Source organism: Triturus cristatus, chromosome 10 (genome assembly GCF_964204655.1).
Source record: "Triturus cristatus chromosome 10, aTriCri1.1, whole genome shotgun sequence".
Lineage (NCBI taxonomy): Eukaryota > Metazoa > Chordata > Amphibia > Caudata > Salamandridae > Triturus > Triturus cristatus.
Window position 1 is genome coordinate 504,935,851 of NC_140593.1, and position 20,922 is coordinate 504,956,772.

The following is a 20,922-nucleotide window of genomic DNA, read 5'->3' on the forward strand; positions in this document are numbered from 1 at the left end:
GAACCGAAGCCTCCGTCAGCTGGTGGTTGCTTTCCGTCCACAGCTGCAGATGGTGCCATCCCCACGGCAGGGCTGCCGTGCAGTAATTTTGTCCAACAAAGTGCCCAAAGCATCGGGATTACACTCGACTGTGCCCAGCCATCCGGCAATAATGATGCAGCTTGCCTCTTTGGTCCAGTTTGTTTATTTCTGCCAACGCGTTTCGAGGCCCTAAGCCTCTTCTTCATGGGCTGCTGAAAAGAACGCACTGAAGCTCGCATTGCCATTGTTTCCGGTTTGAATTTATTTGCATGAGACCCTTAGTGGACGTAGCTTCAATAGCAAACTCTACTGGTGCATGCTGCACATAATAGTTCTGAATGCGAGCACATGTAAACTTTAAGTAACTTCAGTGACTGTTCCCTTGTTAAAAGCATTGTTTTCATCCTTTTAGTAAGTGTCGGAGCAAAGTTGCAGGCTAAATTAGCATATTGAACACAGTGCTTTACTGGTCTCGAACAGTTCAGGAACCGAAGCCTCTGTCAGCTGGTGATTGCTTTCCGTCCACAGCTGCAGATGGTGCCATCCCCACAGCAGGGCTGCCGAGCAGTAATTTTGTCCAACAAAGTGCCCAAAGCATCGGGATTTCACTCGACTGTGCCCAGCCATCCGGCAATAATGATGCAGCTTGCCTCTTTGGTCCAGTTTGTTTATTTCTGCCAACGCGTTTCGAGGCCCTAAGCCTCTTCTTCATGGGCTGCTGAAAAGAACGCACTGAAGCTCGCATTGCCATTGCTTCCGGTTTGAATTTATTTGCATGAGACCCTTAGTGGGCGTAGCTTCAATAGCAAACTCTACTGGTGCATGCTGGACATAATAGTTCTGAATGCGAGCACATGTAAACTTTAAGTAAGTTCAGTGACTGTTCCCTTGTTAAAAGCATTATTTTCATCCATTTAGTAAGTTTCGGAGCAAAGTTGCAGGCTCAATTAGCATATTGAACACAGTGCTTTAAAGGTCTCGAACAGTTCAGGAACCGAAGCCTCCGTCAGCTGGTGATTGCTTTCCGTCCACAGCTGCAGATGGTGCCATCCCCACGGCAGGGCTGCCGTGCAGTAATTTTGTCCAACAAAGTGCCCAAAGCATCGGGATTACACTCGACTGTGCCCAGCCATCCGGCAATAATGATGCAGCTTGCCTCTTTGGTCCAGTTTGTTTATTTCTGCCAACGCGTTTCGAGGCCCTAAGCCTCTTCTTCATGGGCTGCTGAAAAGAACGCACTCAAGCTCGCATTGCCATTGTTTCCGATTTGAATTTATTTGCATGAGACCCTTAGTGGGCGTAGCTTCAATAGCAAACTCTACTGGTGCATGCTGGACATAATAGTTCTGAATGCGAGCACATGTAAACTTTAAGTAAGTTCAGTGACTGTTCCCTTGTTAAAAGCATTATTTTCATCCTTTTAGTAAGTTTCGTAGCAAAGTTGCAGGCTCAATTAGCATATTGAACACAGTGCTTTACCGATCTTGAACAGTTCAGGAACCGAAGCCTCCGTCAGCTGGTGATTGCTTTCCGTCCACAGCTGCAGATGGTGCCATCCCCACGGCAGGGCTGCCGTGCAGTAATTTTGTCCAACAAAGTGCCCAAAGCATCGGGATTACACTCGACTGTGCCCAGCCATCCGGCAATAATGATGCAGCTTGTCTCTTTGGTCTAGTTTGTTTATTTCTGCCAACGCGTTTCGAGGCCCTAAGCCTCTTCTTCATGGGCTGCTGAAAAGAACGCACTGAAGCTCGCATTGCCATTGTTTCCGGTTTGAATTTATCTGCATGAGACCCTTAGTGGGCGTAGCTTCAATAGCAAACTCTACTGGTGCATGCTGGACCTAATAGTTCTGAATGCGAGCACATGTAAAATTTAAGTAAGTTCAGTGACTGTTCCCTTGTTAAAAGCATTATTTTCATCCTTTTAGTAAGTTTCGGAGCAAAGTTGCAGGCTCAATTAGCATATTGAACACAGTGCTTTACCGGTCTCGAACAGTTCAGGAACCGAAGCCTCCGTCAGCTGGTGATTGCTTTCCGTCCACAGCTGCAGATGGTGCCATCCCCACGGCAGGGCTGCCGTGCAGTAATTTTGTCCAACAAAAGCTGCATCATTATTGCCGGATGGCTGGGCACAGTCGAGTGTAATCCCGATGCTTTGGGCACTTTGTTGGACAAAATTACTGCACAGCAGCCCTGCCGTGGGGATGGCACTATCTGCAGCTGTGGACGGAAAGCAATCACCAGCTGACGGAGGCTTCGGTTCCTGAACTGTCCGAGACCGGTAAAGCACTGTGTTCAATATGCTAATTAAGCCTGCAACTTTGCTCCGAAGCTTACTAAAAGGATGAAAATAATGCTTTTAACAAGGGAACAGTCACTGAACTTACTTAAAGTTTACATGTGCTCGCATTCAGAACTATTATGTCCAGCATGCACCAGTAGAGTTTGCTATTGAAGCTACGCCCACTAAGGGTCTCATGCAAATAAATTCAAACCGGAAACAATGGCAATGCGAGCTTCAGTGCGTTCTTTTCAGCAGCCCATGAAGAAGAGGCTTAGGGCCTCGAAACGTGTTGGCAGAAATAAACAAACTGGACCAAAGAGGCAAGCTGCATCAGTATTGCCGGATGGCTGGGCACAGTCGAGTGTAATCCCGATGCTTTGGGCACTTTGTTGGACAAAATTACTGCACGGCAGCCCTGCCGTGGTGATGGCACCATCTGCAGCTGTGGACGGAAAGCAATGACCAGCTGACTGAGGCTTCGGTTCCTGAACTGTTCGAGACCGGTAAAGCACTGTGTTCAATATGCTAATTGAGCCTGCAACTTTGCTCCGAAACTTACTAAAAGGATGAAAATAATGCTTTTCACAAGGGAACAGTCACTGAACTTACTTAAAGTTTACATGTGCTCGCATTCAGAACTATTATGTCCAGCATGCACCAGTAGAGTTTGCTATTGAAGCTACGCCCACTAAGGGTCTCATGCAAATAAATTCAAAACGGAAACAATGGCAATGCGAGCTTGAGTGCGTTCTTTTCAGCAGCCCATGAAGAAGAGGCTTAGGGCCTCGAAACGCGTTGGCAGAAATAAACCAACTGGACCAAAGAGGCAAGCTGCATCATTATTGCCGGATGGCTGGGCACAGTCGAGTGTAATCCCGATGCTTTGGGCACTTTGTTGGACAAAATTACTGCACGGCAGCCCTGCCGTGGGGATGGCACCATCTGCAGCTGTGGACGGAAAGCAATCACCAGCTGACGGAGGCTTCGGTTCCTGAACTGTTCGAGACCGGTAAAGCACTGTGTTCAATATGCTAATTGAGCCTGCAACTTTGCCCCGAAACTTACTAAAAGGATGAAAATAATGCTTTTAACAAGGGAACAGTCACTGAACTTACTTAAAGTTTACATGTGCTCGCATTCAGAACTATTATGTCCAGCAGGCACCAGTAGAGTTTGCTATTGAAGCTACGCCCACTAAGGGTCTCATGCAAATAAATTCAAACCGGAAACAATGGCAATGCGAGCTTCAGTGCGTTCTTTTCAGCAGCCCATGAAGAAGAGGCTTAGGGCCTCGAAACGCGTTGGCAGAAATAAACAAACTGGACCAAAGAGGCAAGCTGCATCATTATTGCCGGATGGCTGGGCACAGTCGAGTGTAATCCCGATGCTTTGGGCACTTTGTTGGACAAAATTACTGCACGGCAGCCCTGCCGTGGGGATGGCACCATCTGCAGCTGTGGACGGAAAGCAATCACCAGCTGACGGAGGCTTCGGTTCCTGAACTGTTCGAGACCGGTAAAGCACTGTGTTCAATATGCTAATTCAGCCTGCAACTTTGCTCCGAAACTTACTAAAAGGATGAAAATAATGCTTTTAACAAGGGAACAGTCACTGAACTTACTTAAAGTTTACATGTGCTCGCATTCAGAACTATTATGTCCAGCATGCACCAGTAGAGTTTGCTATTGAAGCGACGCCGACTAAGGGTCTCATGCAAATAAATTCAAACCGGAAACAATGGCAATGCGAGCTTCAGTGCGTTCTTTTCAGCAGCCCATGAAGAAGAGGCTTAGGGCCTCGAAACGCGTTGGCAGAAATAAACAAACTGGACCAAAGAGGCAAGCTGCATCATTATTGCCGGATGGCTGGGCACAATCGAGTGTAATCCCGATGCTTTGGGCACTTTGTTGGACAAAATTACTGCAGGGCGGCCCTGCCGTGGGGATGGCACCATCTGCAGCTGTGGACGGAAAGCAATCACCAGCTGACAGAGGCTTCGGTTCCTGAACTGTTCGAGACCGGTAAAACACTGTGTTCAATATGCTAATTGAGCCTGCAACTTTGCTCCGAAACTTTCTAAAAGGATGAAAATAATGCTTTTAACAAGGGAACAGTCACTGAACTTACTTAAAGTTTACATGTGCTCGCATTCAGAACTATTATGTCAAGCATGCACCAGTAGAGTTTGCTATTGAAGCTACGCCCACTAAGGGTCTCATGCAAATAAATTCAAACCGGAAACAATGGCAATGCGAGCTTCAGTGTGTTCTTTTCAGCAGCCCATGAAGAAGAGGCTTAGGGCCTCGAAACGCGTTGGCAGAAATAAACAAACTGGACCAAAGAGGCAAGCTGCATCATTATTGCCGGATGGCTGGGCACAGTCGAGTGAAATCCCGATTGTTTGGGCACTTTGTTGGACAAAATTACTGCACGGCAGCCCTGCCGTGGGGATGGCACCATCTGCAGCTGTGGACGGAAAGCAATCACCAGCTGACAGAGGCTTCGGTTCCTGAACTGTTCGAGACCAGTAAAGCACTGTGTTCAATATGCTAATTGAGCCTGCAACTTTGCTCCGAAACTTACTAAAAGGATGAAAACAATGCTTTTAACAAGGGAACAGTCACTGAAGTTACTTAAAGTTTACATGTGCTCGCATTCAGAACTATTATGTCCAGCATGCACCAGTAGAGTTTGCTATTGAAGCTACGCCCACTAAGGGTCTCATGCAAATAAATTCAAACCGGAAACAATGGCAATGCGAGCTTCAGTGCGTTCTTTTCAGCAGCCCATGAAGAAGAGGCTTAGGGCCTCGAAACGCGTTGGCGAAAATAAACAAACTGGACCAAAGAGGCAAGCTGCATCATTATTGCCGGATGGCTGGGCACAGTCGAGTGTAATCCCGATGCTTTGGGCACTTTGTTGGACAAAATTACTGCACGGCAGCCCTGCCGTGGGGATGGCACTATCTGCAGCTGTGGACGGAAAGCAACCACCAGCTGACGGAGGCTTCGGTTCCTGAACTGTTCGAGACCGGTAAAGCACTGTGTTCAATATGCTAATTGAGCCTGCAACTTTGCTCCGAAACTTACTAAAAGGACGAAAATAAGGCTTTTAACAAGGGAACAGTCACTGAACTTACTTAAAGTTTACATGTGCTCGCATTCAGAACTATTATGTCCAGCATGCACCAGTAGAGTTTGCTATTGAAGCTACGCCCACTAAGGGTCTCATGCAAATAAATTCAAACCGGAAACAATGGCAATGCGAGCTTCAGTGCGTTCTTTTCAGCAGCCCATGAAGAAGAGGCTTAGGGCCTCGAAACGCGTTGGCAGAAATAAACAAACTGGACCAAAGAGGCAAGCTGCATCATTATTGCCGGATGGCTGGGCACAGTCCAGTGTAATCCCGATGCTTTGGGCACTTTGTTGGACAAAATTACTGCAGGGCAGCCCTGCCGTGGGGATGGCACCATCTGCAGCTGTGGACGGAAAGCAATCACCAGCTGACGGGGGCTTCGGTTCCTGAACTGTTCGAGACCGGTAAAGCACTGTGTTCAATATGCTAATTGAGCCTGCAACTTTGCTCCGAAACTTACTAAAAGGATGAAAATAATGTCTTTAACAAGGGAACAGTCACTGAACTTACTTAAAGTTTACATGTGCTCGCATTCAGAACTATTATGTCCAGCATGCACCAGTATAGTTTGCTATTGAAGCTACGCCCACTAAGGGTCTCATGCAAATAAATTCAAACCGGAAACAATGGCAATGCGAGCTTGAGTGCGTTCTTTTCAGCAGCCCATGAAGAAGAGGCTTAGGGCCTCGAAACGCGTTGGCAGAAATAAACAAACTGGACCAAAGAGGCAAGCTGCATCATTATTGCCGGATGGCTGGGCACAGTCGAGTGTAATCCCGATGCTTTGGGCACTTTGTTGGACAAAATTACTGGACGGCATCCCTGCCGTGGGGATGGCACCATCTGCAGCTGTGGACGGAAAGCAATCACCAGCTGACGGAGGCTTCGGTTCCTGAACTGTTCGAGACCGGTAAAGCACTGTGTTCAATATGCTAATTGAGCCTGCAACTTTGCTCCGAAACTTACTAAAAGGATGAAAATAATGCTTTTAACAAGGGAACAGTCACTGAACTTACTTAAAGTTTACATGTGCTCGCATTCAGAACTATTGTGTCCAGCATGCACCAGTAGAGTTTGCTATTGAAGCTACGCCCACTAAGGGTCTCATGCAAATAAATTCAAACTGGAAACAATGGCAATGCGAGCTTCAGTGCGTTCTTTTCAGCAGCCCATGAAGAAGAGGCTTAGGGCCTCGAAACGCGTTGGCAGAAATAAACAAACTGGACCACAGAGGCAAGCTGCATCATTATTGCCGGATGGCTGGGCACAGTCGAGTGTAATCCCGTTGCTTTGGGCACTTTGTTGGACAAAATTACTGCACGGCAGCCCTGCCGTGGGGATGGCACCATCTGCAGCTGTGGACGGAAAGCAATCACCAGCTGACGGAGGCTTCGGTTCCTGAACTGTTCGAGACCGGTAAAGCACTGTGTTCAATATGCTAATTGAGCCTGCAACTTTGCTCCGAAACTTACTAAAAGGATGAAAATAATGCTTTTAACAAGGGAACAGTCACTGAACTTACTTAAGGTTTACATGTGCTCGCATTCAGAACTATTATGTCCAGCATGCACCAGTAGAGTTTGCTATTGAAGCTACGCCCACTAAGGGTCTCATGCAAATAAATTCAAACCGGAAACAATGGCAATGCGAGCTTCAGTGCGTTCTTTTCAGCAGCCCACGAAGAAGAGGCTTAGGGCCTCGAAACGCGTTGGCAGAAATAAACAAACTGGACCAAAGAGGCAAGCTGCATCATTATTGCCGGATGACTGGGCACAGTTGAGTGTAATCCTGATGCTTTGGGCACTTTGTTGGACAAAATTACTGCACTGCAGCCCTGCGGTGGGAATGGCACCATCTGCAGCTGTGGACGGAAAGCAATCACCAGCTGACAGATGCTTCGGTTCCTGAACTGTTCGAGACCGGTAAAGCACTGTGTTCAATATGTTAATTGAGCCTGCAACTTTGCTCCGAAACTTACTAAAAGGATGAAAATTATGCTTTTAACAAGGGAACAGTCACTTAACTTACTTAAAGTTTACATGTGCTCGCATTCAGAACTATTATGTCCAGCATGCACCAGTAGAGTTTGCTATTGAAGCTACGCCGACTAAGGGTCTTATGCAAATAAATTCAAACCGGAAACAATGGCAATGCGAGGTTCAGTGCGTTCTTTTCAGCAGCCCATGAAGAAGAGGCTTGGGGCCTCGAAACGCGTTGGCAGAAATAAACAAACTGGACCAAAGAGGCAAGCTGCATCATTATTGCCGGATGGCTGGGCACAGTCGAGTGTAATCCCGATGCATTGGGCACTTTGTTGGACAAAATTACTGCACGGCAGCCCTGCCGTGGGGATGGCACCATCTGCAGCTGTGGACGGAAAGCAATCACCAGCTGACGGAGGCTTCGGTTCCTGAACTGTTCGAGACCGGTAAAGCACTGTGTTCAATATGCTAATTGAGCCTGCAACTTTGCTCCGAAACTTACTAAAAGGATGAAAATAATGCTTTTAACAAGGGAACAGTCACTGAACTTACTTAAAGTTTACATGTGCTCGCATTCAGAACTATTATGTCCAGCATGCACCAGTAGAGTTTGCTATTGAAGCTACGCCCACTAAGGGTCTCATGCAAATAAATTCAAACTGGAAACAATGGCAATGCGAGCTTCCGTGCGTTCTTTTCAGCAGCCCATGAAGAAGAGGCTTAGGGCCTCGAAACGCGTTGGCAGAAATAAACAAACTGGACCAAAGAGGCAAGCTGCATCATTATTGCCGGATGGCTGGGCACAGTCGAGTGTAATCCCGATGCTTTGGGCACTTTGTTGGACAAAATTACTGCACTGCAGCCCTGCCGTGGGAATGGCACCATCTGCAGCTGTGGACGGAAAGCAATCACCAGCTGACAGAGGCTTCGGTTCCTGAACTGTTCGAGACCGGTAAAGCACTGTGTTCAATATGCTAATTGAGCCTGCAACTTTTCTCTGAAACTTACTAAAAGGATGAAAATGATGCTTTGAACAAGGGAACAGTCACTGAACTTACTTAAAGTTTACATGTGCTCGCATTCAGAACTATTATGTCCAGCATGCACCAGTAGAGTTTGCTATTGAAGCTACGCCCACTAAGGGTCTCATGCAAATAAATTCAAACCGGAAACAATGGCAATGCGAGCTGCAGTGCGTTCTTTTCAGCAGCCCATGAAGAAGAGGCTTAGGGCCTCGAAACGTGTTGGCAGAAATAAACAAACTGGACCAAAGAGGCAAGCTGCATCATTATTGCCGGATGGCTGGGCACAGTCGAGTGTAATCCCGATGCTTTGGGCACTTTGTTGGACAAAATTACTGCACGGCAGCCCTGCCGTGGGGATGGCACCATCTGCAGCTGTGGACGGAAAGCAATCACCATCTGACGGAGGCTTCAGTTCCTGAACTGTTCGAGACCGGTAAAGCACTGTGTTCAATATGCTAATTGAGCCTGCAACTTTGCTCCGAAACTTACTAAAAGGATGAAAATAATGCTTTTTACAAGGGAACAGTCACTGAACTTACTTAAGGTTTACATGTGCTCGCATTCAGAACTATTATGTCCAGCATGCACCAGTAGAGTTTGCTATTGAAGCTACGCCCACTAAGGGTCTCATGCAAATAAATTCAAACCGGAAACAATGGCAATGCGAGCTTCCGTGCGTTCTTTTCAGCAGCCCATGAAGAAGAGGCTTAGGGCCTCGAAACGCGTTGGCAGAAATAAACAAACTGGACCAAAGAGGCAAGCTGCATCATTATTGCCGGATGGCTGGGCACAGTCGAGTGTACTCCCGATGCTTTGGGCACTTTGTTGGACAAAATTACTGCACTGCAGCCCTGCCGTGGGAATGGCACCATCTGCAGCTGTGGACGGAAAGCAATCACCAGCTGACAGAGGCTTCGGTTCCTGAACTGTTCGAGACCGGTAAAGCACTGTGTTCAATATGCTAATTGAGCCTGCAACTTTTCTCTGAAACTTACTAAAAGGATGAAAATGATGCTTTTAACAAGGGAACAGTCACTGAACTTACTTAAAGTTTACATGTGCTCGCATTCAGAACTATTATGTCCAGCATGCACCAGTAGAGTTTGCTATTGAAGCTACGCCCACTAAGGGTCTCATGCAAATAAATTCAAAGCGGAAACAATGGCAATGCGAGCTTCAGTGCGTTCTTTTCAGCAGCCCATGAAGAAGAGGCTTAGGGCCTCGAAACGTGTTGGCAGAAATAAACAAACTGGACCAAAGAGGCAAGCTGCATCATTATTGCCGGATGGCTGGGCACAGTCGAGTGTAATCCCGATGCTTTGGGCACTTTGTTGGATAAAATTACTGCACGGCAGCCCTGCCGTGGGGATGGCACCATCTGCAGCTGTGGACAGAAAGCAATCACCAGCTGACGGAGTCTTCGGTTCCTGAACTGTTCGAGACCGGTAAAGCACTGTGTTCAATATGCTAATTGAGCCTGCAACTTTGCTCCGAAACTTACTAAAAGGATGAAAATAATGCTTTTAACAAGGGAACAGTCACTGAACTTACTTAAAGTTTACATGTGCTCGCATTCAGAACTATTATGTCCAGCATGCACCAGTAGAGTTTGCTATTGAAGCTACGCCCACTAAGGGTCTCATGCAAATAAATTCAAACCGGAAACAATGGCAATGCGAGCTTCAGTGCGTTCTTTTCAGCAGCCCATGAAGAAGAGGCTTAGGGCCTCGAAACGCGTTGGCAGAAATAAACAAACTGGACCAAAGAGGCAAGCTGCATCATTATTGCCGGATGGCTGTGTAGGAGAGTAGGGTCTGCTATCCTATGGTCACCCCAAATTTTTGCTTTTTGCTTCACTGGTTTTCGACGTATTGAGGCTGTGGGCCTGCTAATCAGACCCCCAGCCTGCTGTTCTCTCTTCTAAATTGACACTATGCACTTTAGGTGCATAACCCATTGGAACTGGATCACCCTGTGAGCCCCTGTACGAGTGTACCCTAGGTACCCAGGGCATTGGTATATCTGAGGCCTACCAGTGGCTGAAGCATGTATTATGCCACCCCTGGCCTGGCCTAGCAATTTGACACAACTGGCTGATCAATCAGCTGGGGTAAGTTGGTGTATCCACCTCTTACTTAGGTGTAGTATACCTATACCTAACCTTAAATGGGACACATGTTAACCTATAAGTCACTCCTATGGCAGGCCTTAACAATCCTGAAGGCAGAGTGCTTGGTTTTATGTGAGATGGTGCTCTGGCATGAGCTGAGCCTGTCTGCAGTGGTCGGAACAACTTCCTTCTACCGTTTCCAGATATTGCCATACCATATACTCTTAAGTGCATTATGAACCTCGCGGTTAAATGCTAACTTTGGTTTGGCTTTATCAAAACATGTCGAGTAAGGTGTCATACGAATTGGAATACTAACCCCTCGCCAATTCTGGTGACGGGGTTAGCATTCCACCCTCCTAGAGGGACACGACATGTACAGAACCTGAAACCCGGGTAAAATCAGACATAGTCTCAGCTCCACAAAATGGACGCTGCCACCACAGACACAAGTCTGCCCTCCTGCTGCTGGGAGTCCTTCCAGCTCGGGAGACGTGGACAAAGGGTTTCCTGCCAGAGGAGGTGCTAGCACCACCCCAGACAGGATTTTGTGTATTGGTCAGGTAGGGCTTGAAAAGAAACAGACATGCCTGAGGCTCACAAGGAGCCTCGGCGCATATGCAAGTTCAATCCGGTCCTGGGGCACACCAGCCCCAGACCTGGGGCGAGCTGGACAAAGGATTGGGGGTGTAACCACCCCCCTTCCTGGTCCCACCCTTAGGGAGGGACCTAGCAGGTAGTCCGGCCCCTAGTATCCGCTTAAAGGTAGGAGCTGTGTCCAAAGACTTTAGACATCCTGAAATCAACTTGCAACTAAGAAGAAGACGGGAACTTCGACGTTCTGCTGCACAGAAGACTGAAGTAAAATCTCCCCTATGGTCAGGGAGTGACCATCTTGCTAACGCAAGCACCACCCAGCGAATCGACGTCTGCTTTGCTGCCGCCTCCCACCGGAGCCCGAGCCCAGAGACCAACAAGGACTGGACCTCCAGACCTCTCACAGCCCGATCCACAGTCGCTGCACAGAAGGAACCCGTGGAGGCATCAAGACCCGTGGAGCCAGCCATCTTGGAAGACACTCGACAAGCTGCAAGCGCGACAACAGAGGCTCCCTCTGAGTTGTGCTTTGGGTCCTGAGAAGCCCAACATCCGAGCAGCATCTGCATCAAAGGTGAGCCCTCCAGCATCTCCACGATCTGCGTGGGGCCCCTCTGCACTTCGCGACTCGACGCGCCTAACCGGTCACTGGTCCGTTAGCTAGTGGCCATCTTGGCGACCATCTTGAAAAACTACGATGCTGGTCTGGTTGCTCCAGACTGGCCCCTGCTTCCCTCCAAAGGAGCAGCTCCTCTGACCTTGCTGGTCAGAGCTAAAAGCTTTCTTCACTTCCTGCGACTCCTGCTTTTGCCAAGGCTTGTTTGCTTCTTCTGAGTCGCCGACACCGCCGACAGCGAGAACCTGCGTGGGACAGCTCGTGAACCGACTCCTGGATGTCGTCGACCTTCAGGGACCACGTGGCTGCGGAGACAAGCTACACCTCTTCACCTGTTTGCACCCGACATCGCCTGGTACCTACCTGGTGCCACGCTGGTCACTGGCTAGTGACTGTGAACATTGTCCCCTCTGCTTTCAGGTCTTCTACACTTCCGATCCATCCTTGGATCCACCGCATCTCTTCTGGACAGACCGCCTGCAGCATCTTTGTCGTCAGGCTCCCTCGAACAGATAGACGAAACCCGACGCACTTCGAGCCCTATGCACCCGCTTCCTGTGGGTGAGGTAAAGCTGGCACTCCGGTGCACAAGTGTAGAGTAACATCTCTAGTGTCTAAGTTTGAAGTCTTGAATTCGTAGTCCAACCGGAAGACTCTTCTAGCAGTAACTTTTGAACAATTACGCACCCATTGAAAACCTATGGGCGCCCGCGTGTAACTTTCATCACTGCACACGCGACCCGTGGACCTCCTGGTCACTAACTAAAGTTAGCTCCTTGTAGGCCCAGCGATTCTAGAGGCCCTAGGCATCTCCCTTTCCTGTTCGTGGTACTTATACCACTATTTTAGTATATGGTTTGAGTGGCCACCAGGGCCTATCCAAATAAAGTGCAACTTTCGTATATTGTGATACTTTCTTGTTTAACGATTTGTGCTCCTGTGCTCATAAAGAGTCTAGGGGATACTTTGAGTAATAAATACATATATATTTTGAATATATATCTGTGTGGTGTCCTTTCATTGGTATAAAGGGGGGTTACATATGGTAAAACAGCTTGCTTAACATGCCAAAACGAGTTTAGCCTGAAAGACTGCTTAGCCTACGCTACCACTAGGGCAGCTGGTCCGAAAAGGTTGACTTACAACCATACCATAAGGGTTGCTTGGCATGGTACAAGGTGGTCACTCTAATTTGTGAACATCATATACCAGGCCAACTTCTCACAGGCTGGGCACAGTCGAGTGTAATCCCGATGCTTTGGGCACTTTGTTGGACAAAAAAATATATATATATATATATATATATATATACAAACACAGATCCTGGAAGTGCGGAGCTTCAGTTACGGCGGTCCTGGATGGGCTCCGGTGGCCCCAAACATTCCAAACACAACTTTCCGAAAATCACGAAAAGAAATCCAGGACACCCAGGAATGCTGTTCACCAAGTTTTTAATCCAGGCAAGTGATAGCCTTCACCAACGCGTTTCGCAATAAGCTTGTTCACGGTGTGGTTCAATATATATATATATATAATATAAAGGAATTTTGAAGAAGCTGCTGGACAATTTAGGTTACTTATATGGCCACTGCTACTAAGATATGCATTGCCTCTGTTAACATGTTAACATCCGTGAGCTGATTGATAATGTCAAAAGGCTTTATATCACAGAAGATCTTAAAGTTCTTAGCTCGGACATTGTGTGTCTGCAAGAAATGCACATTAAAGGCACAAGAAGAAAGATCCTTGAAACTCTTGGGTTTACGCTAGGGATAAGCACAGCACAAAGCACAAACACTCATTAGGTGGCTGTCTTAGTTCGACGAAATATCTGCAGGGTTTGACGATCCTCTTCTGACAAGTTTGGCAGGCGAGTGATCGCTGAATGTCAATTCGCAAGGAGTTCAATTACACTTTGGTTTGTTTATAGCTTTAATTCAGATGATCTGGCTTTGTTTGACGTTCTGATTAATGAGCTGACCTTATAGCCAACACCAATTATAATGTGCAGGGATCCGAACATTGACTTGCCAGGTGGGTTATTCAAAATGGAAGAAATTGCTATACAGGGAGTAAGCCTAGGGTCCTTTGGGCACCAAAGCACTTTAAGAGTAACCATGGGCTGGTGGACGACTGACATAAAAAATAATCCATCTAATCCCAGATATACTTTTTTTGCCCCCCTACAGTAAACATATCCCCTGGACTAGGTTTTTACGTCACTCAGTCTGGTTCAGGGGATGTCAATTGTGAAGTACCCTTGAGTCATGTCCGATCATAAATCATAACTCCCTGGTCATTGGTATTGGTATGCTGATGAGCATGCATCCAACAATAATTCTCAAATTAAGCTGTATTTACTAATAAACATTTGATTGGAAAATTTCACATGATAAGTAGGAGTTGTCACACAATAGGTGGAAATCTGTGATGAGTAAAGATGAATGATAGAGACTGGTCAACATAAACATTAAAGTAGGATGTTCCAATGAATGGAGGATGAAAGATGGTGTGCTATCATTTTATAAGATACACACTTAATGATAAGATTAGAATAGGATTACTCTACCCATTGATTTGCATAAGAGCAACATTCTACCTAAGGGCATATTGGTATGTCAGGACTAAAACTAAAGCAAAAAGAACAGATGGTGGACCTAACTCTGAACAATTGAAACATTCTCCCTCAGTCACAGATCTGGGTTTAATCCATTGTTTTTTTCACTCACCACGCCACTTCAGTTTGGACCCAGCCATATGCAAATCAGTCTTGACCCTGCTCCACAGTGGAACAAGTCAGCCGGAACTGTCAAGCCAGGTGCTACCTGGAAAGGAAACAAGCATCCTGGGACTGGTTTTGGGATATCACCCCTCTTCAGACAGACTACCTTGAAACCAGTGGCACAGTGAGCACAGGACCTACGCCTGGGCATACCATTCCCACTTTGGGCAACAAAAGCAAAAAGAACAGATGATGGACATAATCCTGAACAATGTAAACACTCACCCCCAGTCACAAATCTGAGTTTAATCCATCATTATTTTGCTCACCACGCCACCCCAGTTTGGACCCAGTTATATGTAAATCAGTCTTGACCCTGTTCCTAATGGGGGCGGACTCCAGCCCGAACTGCCAAGCCAGGTCTTCTCTGGACAGGAAACAAGCATCCTGTGACTGGTTTCGGGGTATTACCCCATATCAAGGCTAGCTTGAATCCAGTGACACAGTGAGCACAGGACCCACGTTTGGGTATACGCTTCCCACTTAGGGCGACAAAAGCAAAAAGAACAGATGATGGACGGAATGCTGAAATGCAAATATTCATCTCCAGTCACAGATCTGCATTTAATCCAGCATTATTTTGCTCACAATGCCACAAAAGAGTAAGACTATCATATTTCACAAAATGCATACATGTTTAAGAGATTGAAAATTGTAAATAATTATTATAAGCTCAATTTGAAAAATACATGAACATTTTCAAATTAATTTTATAAATGATTGTAAAGTGTATTTAAATGAATTAAAAAATCTAACATTTAACCAAGTTTAATAACTATTAAATAGGAATAAACATATTAGAGAGTGTGACAATTTATTTTGAATTATTGCTCAAAAACTAATACCCATAAATGTAATTAATATATTTTGGTAATGAAAGAGTCTATTACACATTTATTTGCAGATTTAATGTGCTAAACATTTTTTTTTATTAACTCCAGGTGAATAATAAATATAGTAAATGCATTTACATTTATAATATACATGAACATATTTTTAAAAATACACTTTAATACATTTCCCTATACTTTCAGATAGGGAGCTGTCCATCTCCATTGTAGATTTCTCTACCCCGGTGGTGGGCATGGCCTCCAACCCGACACAAAATGCAAAATACAACGGTAAAGTAACTTGTAGTAACTTTGCGGTCATAAATACCATTGTTGGAGTCTCCTCTGCCTCATCCGCCGGGACATAGACATGTTATCCTACACATATGTGCAAAAAAGAGTTACACCTAGGTGTAGTATTTAATAAACACATGATTAAATATGGACGTATTTACCTTTGTGAATCAAGCCCAATGAGTTCATGGATTTCAGTTGGTCGAGACATCAATGAGGAATATTGTAGCATGCACTGGAGGTGGTTTTAAGAGTGGAAATGCTATAGACTGTACAACTCTATTAGGAGGAGAAGGAGCGATGATGGTTATCTGAACTGGGAAAGCAATGTTGTGTAGTGTTAATGGAAGTTCTGGAGATAATCAGTTTCACTCTGGGGTAGAAGAATTCATTATAGGAGATAAATGTGCCTTCTTCATGTGAGGTCATTGTATGTTAGCTTCAGATTATTGTAGGATAAATGTTATTTGTTTCTTTTGTTGATTATTGGTAGCCCAGTTTTGATGTTTCATTGGGGAGAGAATTAGTTAGGAGTGTATATATCTACATGCATGTATGTATGTGTGTGTGTGTCTGTTTTTAATTTAGGAGGGCTGTGTGGCACATGAGTAATGTATAAGTGGATGAATGATGCACATGTGGAAGGTAGAATGGTAGGATATATGAGGTACATCACTCCATGAATGTGCAATTTACTGGATTCAATTCTGAATTATAAAATCATATGTCTATGTCTTACTGATCTTTACTGATCTTTACAGTATGTAAATGCATATGTGTGTGTGCATGTTTGTGTGTGTATTCTTTCAAAACCTTAAATTAACAAAACCTTCTGACAATTTGAAGTTGTTTAAACTTACAGCTAGAGACAGCTGGAACACGCTTTAAAGTTTTGGTAAATTACAGATGTATAGGTCGAAGCAGCTCATACCTGGAGTTATTCATAAAGTGTAGATTCTCCATTTAATGGGGGTTGTAAAATACTTGCTGCAAGACAATTAAATGAAGTCAGAGGCAAAATTCTGACTCCTTATTTTGAGCAGGCACAAAAGTAACTTACTTAACAGGCCACTAGAATATGTAACTGCTGTGGGCATCTTAGTGTTGTAGCAAACCAAATGATTGTATTTTTCTTTAAAAACCAAATTGCCTCTTGTTCTAATAACATTTATGAACCTGTCTGACCTGCTAGCTACAATTGAACACCTCTCCCAGAAGACACAAAATAGAACTGTCTGATTTTTTCGGGACTGGAACCCTTTATCCGTAGTTTACCCGCATGTCTCTGCAACAGGGGCCTTAACAAAATATGTTATCATCTGGAATTTGGATCTGTGACCTGCAGCTCACCTGAAAGTTTACAAAGATCTCTAAAGAAGGAGCAACAACCCAAAGAATTCTCTTATTGGGCAATTTAGAGTACTGGAATATCTGTCCCAGGAACCTTTCAACAACCACTCGCTAGCAGTATCAAGCCACATTTGGGAACTTTCAGCCCCACAAAGCACCGAGCCTGAGGCTAGGCAGAGGTGTTGCAAACACCAGTGATCTATAAAGCGCTTGAATGTCTCCCTCTGTGCAGAAAGCAGCAACATGCATCACTTGGGGACTTCTAGCCCATAAAGCACTGACCCTGAGGCCAGGAGGAGACAGGGCTGACACCATAGTGCTATTAAACACCTGTGCCCGGTCCTGAGGCGGGCCTGTCTGCGCCCGTCCATGCCCAGACAAGGCTGGGCTGGGCCACCCCTCAAACATCCTGTCCTCGGTAAGGGATTTCCAACTTTTGGCTATTGATTACTCACTCAAGGTGTAAAGAGTTGTCCTTCTCTCCATTAGAAACAGAATAGGCAATCAACAACTTACAACGAGGGAAGGCTCCCTGGTGCTATTCTAGGCTACCTACTTAAATCCGAGGTTGACATCTGGGTCCCTTAAATCAACGCCCTATTTAGCGAAATCCTTAAAGGTTATTCTGATCTTCCTTTAACTTGGGCTGGGGCTCATATTATCCCTATATTTTGAAAGGGCTATAGGAGCAAACTTAAAAATTACAGTCCGATAAGCCTCCTTGACAACTCCAAAAAAAGTTCTGTTCCCAGCTTCTTGTCAAAATTCAGGAGGGGCTGGAGTAAGCTAAAATCCTGAGGCATATTTACAAGGAGCTTGCACCCGTGCTGCGTTTTTTATTTTGATGCAGTGGCAACGCTGTCATCACTATATTTACAAGGTGAAGCATCTAGGCTGATGCATCACTTTTCCGCGACCTGCATAGTTTTTTTCCTTCTATGGAATCGGCTATATCACATTAGATTTAATATATGCAAGGTAGGCGTTCCCTCCTAAAATCCCCTGTAAAACTGATGCAGTGGTATTTATTACTTTGTCCCAAAGTGACACATCTTCAGGAGACAGCCCGGTAAGCTTGAGATGTGTCAAAACTCCTAAGCCTCTAAAACCCAGGCATCAACATCACACATTGGCTGGTTCAGAGGAATTTGACCAGTGACTTGAAACTGTGTAATCTGCAATCAAGTCACATCCCCACAACAGGTAAGTGCACACATAAGGTAGGTAATACAGTTATTCACACACCATTAATAGCTTATGTCACATGTACGTAGGCATAGTGGTTCACATAAGTAAACTATGCCCACTTGTATGTGTGACATCCTGGATCAATGTAATAGAGTGCACAGTGAGTTTTTCACCTTTTGACTGTTTTTTCACACATTGCTCTAGTTGAGTCAGTTTTATGACCAACTACAGCAATGCACCACTTTTCGTTAGACAGGCTTCCCACGGATACATCAATTTCTGATGCATCGTTGGGACCTTGCTCCAATGAACCCCTTATTGTAAATACAGCGTATCCATGGCATTGTTAGGATTTTTCACAGAGGCACAAGATGTTTTGACGCATCACTGCCTTGGCGCAGCAATGCATCATTTCTGGTACATAGTCCCCTTTGTCTCCCTTCCATGCTGGTTTCTGGAGCAAGAGCGGTACCATAGATCATGTTCTTCGTTTCCTTCTCATTGCATGGAAAAATACCATCTTATCAAGCGACCTTCTGTACGTGGCCTTTGTTGACCTCAGGGCTGTGTTCGATTTGGTCCCTAGACGTACCCTGTGAGGGGTTCCCTGTGATTTGGGAGTTCCATCTGACATCTTAAACATCCTCATCAGACTCCATCAGGTTAACTTTGCGAGAGTGTGGTGGGGCCCGAGGGGGAGCTGACAGATCCTATCCCCATTAGCAGGGGAGTAGGCCATGGATGCGTACTGGCAGCTACTTCTTTTTTCTTATTCATTAATGGGTTTGTTGGGTTCATTCACCATCTTTGTGTACAGAAGGCAGACATTCCAAAGCTGAGCAGAATCAAGGCCCCTGCGCTCCTCTTTGCAGGCGATATTCCTCTCCTTCAAGAACTCCATCTGGGCCTCAACTCCTCTTAATTCGGTTTGAGGATTTCTGCACGTCACGAAGCCTGGAAATCAACTCTCAAAAGGCCAAGTCTATGGCCTTTTAGACCCCATAAAAATTCAGGGTAACAGTTTACTCTTGAGCTTACCCCCTTGCAGTTGATTTTGACCTTTGATTATCTTGAGGTTAAGAACAGTGTCTCCCTTTCATGGGCACCCCAGGTTCTTAAAAGCAGTCTCTCACTCCTCGACTGGCATTTTGGAAATGCTGAAACGTCTCAGATTCAGGCGATTCCCATGGCTCTGAAGGTATATATAGTCAAAACTCAAATGGCATCACTTTATGGCGCTGATCTATGGGGACACTCAAATACCAATTCACCAAAATCAAAAGAGCTTAAGTTCCTTAAATCCTTGCTCAAACTCCCCCAGTCCACCCCTACCCTCCGTATTATTCTTGCTAGTACCCTTAAAAGCATGGACTGTCTTGCTGCCTATTGGATTAGACTTTGGACCAATTAAAAATTGGACTTATACAGAAGACTGATTTTTCAAACTAGGCTTGCAGTCCTTTTTTACCTCTCCCGAATGTATCACCTCCAATACTAAAAACAGCTTACTGGAACTTTATAGTGGACAAGTGGCACCATTCAACTAATCTTGGCTCCTTGTCACTCCTATTACTTACCTGTACCTGTCCCTTATTTTGAGGGCTACCTCGACGAGATTACCACCATTGGCAAAAAGTCTATGGGCCTGATTACGATGGACTGCCGAACTCGGGGTGAAGGTGCAGTGACGGTCGGGGACCGCTGCACCAGTGGCCCGAATGCTGTACAGCGGTAGGACCATTTTTGGGACCACCGCAACCAACAGGAAACCGCATTCCCTGTGGTGGTGCGGCAGTCTATGGCAGCAATATGCTTAGTGGTTCCGCTACAGCACCGCCAAGCATATTCTGAGTTTCTCCACCGCCAGCCTTTTCTGCAATGAAAAGGCTGGCGGTGGGGAAACAAAGTTTGCCGCAGTACACTGAGATGCATGCGGGGGGCATGGTGTGCACCCGTATGTGCATGCACGTGCAGTTCCTGCACAGCATGAACTAAACAGTCCATGCGGTACAGGAGCTTGCTTTGGCGTTTCCATGGCGATGTCTTTTTCATAAGGCACCACCATGGGAACGCCAAAGGCTGGTGCTAGACTAGGAATCGTAATCTGGCAGGTGGCCGGCGGTCGACTTTGGCCGTGCTGGAGTGGGCGGTGACGTACAGCCCTGCTCTCACATCGCCAAAATTGTAATCAGCCCCAATATATTAAATTCCATTTTGACGTTCTGCATTTGGGGCTTTCACCAGTAACTGGTCACAGGATCGCTCCATGATGCCCGCTTGCTAACTATGGGGCATATTCTCAAGGACCTATTGGCACATTAGCGCAGCCAAAGTCGCGATAAATTTATCGCTCCATTCACAAGCTGGTGCAAACAGCCGATAACACCAGTTTACCTGCGATAGCAGCCGCAAAAGACATCGCCACGGATGACCCCGGCAACTACCACTAATGAGATGCAGAGTAGGCGTTCCCGAGCAAAAAGCGGCGACAACACCACTCTTCAACATTCTCAACAACCAGCCAGATCTGCAATAAGATCGATGAGTCGCTTTAGCAGCAGGAAACTAACACCTGCTCTGACCTGGTGCAAAGTCGGACGACAACCGGCAGCAGCCAAGGGAGCACAGCCCATAGCCAAACATGAAGAACAAGAGATGCCCCTGAGCAACTGAACATGCAGCCCGGAGCCCCAATAGGGCAACAAT